This window comes from Stegostoma tigrinum, chromosome 9, assembly GCF_030684315.1.
Source record: "Stegostoma tigrinum isolate sSteTig4 chromosome 9, sSteTig4.hap1, whole genome shotgun sequence".
Lineage (NCBI taxonomy): Eukaryota > Metazoa > Chordata > Chondrichthyes > Orectolobiformes > Stegostomatidae > Stegostoma > Stegostoma tigrinum.
In genome coordinates this window covers 7,620,589-7,625,351 of record NC_081362.1, presented here as the reverse complement: position 1 = coordinate 7,625,351, position 4,763 = coordinate 7,620,589, and the positions used below count along the sequence as shown (strand labels likewise).

The 4,763-nt window shown below is 71.6% G+C and overlaps 1 protein-coding gene across 2 annotated transcripts in view; it reads left to right on the top strand.

The window, feature by feature from the left end:
* Positions 1-1,441: 1,441 nt before the first annotated feature.
* The window catches only part of slx4ip (SLX4 interacting protein), a 93,462-nt gene continuing 90,140 nt past the window's right edge, over positions 1,442-4,763 (top strand). The window contains exon 1 of one of the 2 annotated variants that reach the window (XM_048535856.2): positions 1,442-1,649. The gene's annotated coding sequence lies outside the window, so the exon portion shown is untranslated. Of the gene's footprint in view, positions 1,660-4,763 lie in introns of both variants that reach the window. The other variant, XM_048535858.2, reaches the window with a different exon arrangement.

Genomic DNA, 4,763 nt, shown 5'->3' with positions numbered 1-4,763 from the left:
GGGAAGGGCATGTGTGTCTGGTGGCGGCATCTTGCTGGTGTGGCAGAAATGGCATCTGAGAAACTCAGCAGGTCTGGCAGCATCTGTGGAGAGAAACTCGGGCCAACGTTCCAGGTCTAGTGAGTCTTCAGCAACTTCAGTAAAAACTTAAAGAACTGTGGATTCTGTAAACCAAAAATTAGAAATTGCTGGGTAAGCTCAACAGGTCTAACGGCATCTGTTGACAGAAGTCAGAAATAACATTTCAGGTCGAGTGACCCTTCGTCAGAACTGGGAACTTCCGTTGTTACTTCAACAATCTCAGTCTGGTAAATACCTTGGCAAAACAAAAACGCACAGAATGGCTTTAACTGTGCTCAAGCTGTTAAACATAAATACATTCCACATTAACCTACAGCCGGAGATAGCAGGAACTGCAGATGCTGGATTCCGAGATAACACACAGTGTGAAGCTGGATGAACACAGCAGGCCGGGCAGCATCAGAGGAGCAGGAAAGCTGACATTGCGGGTCGGGACCTTTCTTCAGAAAATTTACTGGGGGAGGCTGGGGTGGAGAAAGGGAGCTCAGAAATAACTTAACCTGGACGCTCAGATAGCAATGTCCCGTCTCTCAAGCAGCATGTGGGGGTGGGGGTGAAGAAAAATACATCCTGTGGGATCTTGCGTAGCTTGGAGTTTTTGATCCCAGCAATTTTTCGTGGAGTCTGTATATCTATAGGAACGGGAACGGCTTGAGAGAGTGAAAGATGCAAATACAAAGGAAAGGAGAAGCCTAAATTTTATGAGAGAGACAAACGAGGAAGTAACTGCCCTCCTCACGGTTCGGGAGCAACACTCCCTCCAGCTGAGTTGAGGGACTGCCCGGCCTGTACTCAGGGGTAACAAAGTGCGGGGCTGGATGAACACAGCAGGCCAAGCAGCATCTTAGGAGCACAAAAGCTGACATTTCGGGCAAGGGTCTGGGCCCGAAACGTCAGCTTCTGTGTGGATGGAGGGTCTAGCCCCCGAAATGTCAGCCTCCCTGCTCCTCCGATGCTGCTTGGCCTGCTGTGTTCATCCAGCTCCACACCTTGTCATCTCAGATTCTCCAGCATCGGCAGTTCCCGTTATCTCTGTACTCAGGGGTGTCGGGTTCGTGTTTGTTTGGGAGGGGGCGGTTTGAGGGAGCCATAAAGACGCCACCTCCCTGCCCTCAGCCTCTCACTCACCTTCAGCCACACCGCCATAGCTCACAGGACCCACAGGGCCTTCCCGTGTCCATCACGTTACTTCTGCTCCACCGAGTTTAGAAAAAAAAAGCCAATAAAATGAAGCGGGACTATCAAATCAAATGAACTGTTAGGGAATTTTTTTAAAAAAAATCAAAATAACACACACTGGCGGGACTGACCAGCAGACTTATTTTTTTTAAAAAAAATCGAAAATCAGGCACTAGTGTAACCAGCTATATTTTTTAACGACGGTTTTTTATTACTTTCTGAGGAGCTGGGGTTTTGCAGTGTTTTTTTCGGACGGGTGGTGTTTACAGGCTTTTATCCGGGTCGTTCAGTATCTTTATAGTTTCGGCCAGAGACTCGCCGGCAGCGAGCCGTTAGCGCATGCGCCGCGTGAACCCCGATTCAAACAGGTGGCGGATTCGAAACGGCCAGTGAGTGACCGTGAGTGGGGGAGTGGGTGGCGGTGACTGGGGTGGAGTAGGGAGGGAGTGTGGGGGTAGGAGGGGAGGAGGGTGGGGTGGGGTGGGGTGCGGGGGTAGGAGGGGAGGAGGGTGGGGTGGGGTGCGGGGGTAGGAGGGGAGGAGGGTGGGGTGGGGTGCGGGGGTAGGAGGGGAGGAGGGTGGGGTGGGGTGCGGGGGTAGGAGGGCGGGGTGGGGCGGGGGTAGGAGGGTGGGGTGGGGCGGGGGTGAGGGTGAGGGGGGGGTGGGGTGGGGGTGAGGGGGGGGTGGGGTGGGGGTGAGGGGGGGGGTGAGGGGGGGGTGGGGGTGAGGGGGGGGGTGGGGTGAGGGGGGGGGTGAGGGGGGGGGTGGGGGGGGGGTGGGGGTGAGGGGGGGGGTGGGGGTGGGGTGGGGGTGAGGGGGGGGTGGGGGTGGGGGGGGGGTGAGGGGGGGGGTGGGGGTGGGGTGGGGGGGTGAGGGGGGGGGTGGGGGTGGGGTGGGGGTGAGGGGGGGGGGGTGGGGGTGGGGGGGGGTGAGGGGGGGTGGGGGGGTGGGGTGGGGGGGTGGGGGGGGGGTGGGGGTGGGGGGGGGGGGGGGTGGGGGTGGGGGGGGGGGTGAGGGGGGGGGTGGGGGTGGGGGGGGGGGTGAGGGGGGGGGTGGGGGTGGGGGGGGGTGAGGGGGGGGGGTGGGGGGGGGTGAGGGGGGGGGTGGGGGGGGGGTGAGGGGGGGGGGTGGGGGGGGGGTGAGGGGGGGGGTGGGGGGGGGGGGGGGGTGGGGGGGGGGGGGGGGGTGGGGGTGGGGGGGGGTGAGGGTGGGGGTGGGGGGGGGTGAGGGTGGGGGTGGGGGGGGGTGAGGGTGGGGGTGGGGGTGGGGGGGGGTGAGGGGGGGGGTGGGGGTGAGGGGGTGGGGGTGGGGGGGGGGTGGGGGTGAGGGGGTGGGTGGGGTGGGGTGGGGGTGAGGGGGGGGTGGGGGTGGGGGGGTGGGGGTGAGGGGGTGGGGGTGAGGGGGGGGTGGGGGTGAGGGGGGGTGAGGGGGTGGGTGGGGTGGGGGTGAGGGGGGGGTGGGGTGGGGGTGGGGTGAGGGGTGGGGTGAGGGGTGGGGTGAGGGTGAGGGGTGGGGTGAGGGGGGGGGTGGGGGTGAGGGGGGGGGTGGGGGTGAGGGGGTGGGTGGGGTGGGGTGGGGGTGAGGGGGGGGTGGGGTGGGGGGTGAGGGGGGGGGTGGGGTGGGGGTGGGGGTGAGGGGGGGGTGGGGTGGGGGTGGGGGTGAGGGGGTGGGTGGGGTGGGGTGGGGGTGAGGGGGGGGTGGGGGTGAGGGGGGGGTGGGGGGGGGGGGGGGTGGGGGTGAGGGGGTGGGGGTGAGGGGGGGGTGGGGGTGAGGGGGGGGTGAGGGGGTGGGTGGGGTGGGGTGGGGGTGGGGGTGGGGGTGAGGGGGGGGTGGGGGTGGGGGTGGGGTGAGGGGTGGGGTGAGGGGTGGGGTGAGGGTGAGGGGTGGGTGGGGGGGGGTGGGGGTGAGGGGGGGGTGGGGGTGAGGGGGTGGGGTGGGGTGGGGTGGGGGTGAGGGGGGGGTGGGGGTGGGGGTGAGGGGGGGGTGGGGGTGGGGGTGGGGGTGAGGGGGGGGGTGGGGTGGGGGTGGGGGTGAGGGGGGGGTGGGGGTGAGGGGGGGGTGAGGGGTGGGGTGGGGGTGAGGGGGTGGGGTGAGGGGTGGGGTGAGGGGGGGGTGGGGGTGGGGGGGGGGGTGGGGGTGGGGGTGTGGGGGGGGGGGGTGGGGGTGGGGGTGGGGTGAGGGTGGGGGTGGGGGTGAGGGGTGGGGTGGGGGTGAGGGGTGGGGGTGAGGGGTGGGTGGGGGGTGGGGGTGGGGTGGGGGTGAGGGGGGGTGGGGGTGAGGGGGTGGGTGGGGTGGGGGTGAGGGGGGGTGGGGGTGGGGTGGGGGTGAGGGGGGGTGGGGGTGGGGGTGAGGGGGGGTGGGGTGGGGGTGGGGGGGGGGTGGGGTGGGGGTGAGGGGGGTGGGGGTGGGGTGGGGTGGGGGGGTGGGGTGGGGGTGAGGGGGGGTGGGGTGGGGGTGGGGGTGAGGGGGGGGTGGGGGTGGGGGTGAGGGGGTGGGGTGGGGGGGGGGTGGGGGTGAGGGGGTGGGGGGGTGGGGTGGGGGTGGGGGGGGTGGGGGTGAGGGGGGGGGGGGGGGTGGGGGGGGGGGTGGGGGGGGGGGTGGGGTGGGGGGGGGGGGGGGGGTGGGGGGGGGGTGAGGGGGGGGGGGGGGGGGGGGGGTGGGGGGGGGGGGGGGTGGGGGGGGGGTGGGGGGGGGGTGGGGGGGGGGGGGGGGGGGGGGGGGGGTGGGGGGGGGGGGGTGGGGGGGGGGGTGGGGGTGGGGGGGGGGTGGGGGGGGGGGGGGGTGGGGGGGGGTGGGGGGGGGGTGGGGGGGGGGTGGGGGGGGGGGGGGGGGGTGGGGGGGGGGGGTGGGGGGGGGGTGGGGGTGGGGGGGGGGGTGGGGGGGGGGTGGGGGGGGGGGGGGTGGGGTGGGGGGGGGTGGGGGGTGGGGGGTGGGGGTGGGGGGGGGGTGGGGGTGGGGGGGGGGTGGGGGTGGGGGGGGTGGGGTGGGGTGGGGGTGAGGGGGGGGTGGGGGTGGGGGGGTGGGGGGGTGGGGGTGGGGGTGGGGGGGGGGGGTGGGGGTGGGGGGGGGTGGGGTGGGGGGTGGGGTGGGGGTGGGGGGGGGTGGGGGGGGGTGGGGGGTGGGGGTGGGGTGGGGGGGGGTGGGGGTGGGGGGGGGGGGGGGTGGGGGGTGGGGGGGGGGTGGGGGTGGGGGGGGGTGGGGGGGGGTGGGGGTGGGGTGGGGGGGGGGTGGGGTGTGGGGGGGGGTGGGGGGGGGGTGGGGGGGGGGTGGGGGTGAGGGGGTGGGGTGGGGTGGGGGTGGGGGTGAGGGGGGGGGGGGTGGGGGTGGGGGTGAGGGGGGGGGGTGGGGTGGGGGTGGGGGGGGAGGGGGGGGGGGGGTGGTGTGGGGGGGTGAGGGGGGTGGGGTGGGGTGGGGGGTGGGGGGTGAGGGGGGGGGTGAGGGTGGGGGTGGGGTGGTGGGGAGGGGTGGGGGGGGGTGGGGGTGGGGTGAGGGGGGGGGTGGGGT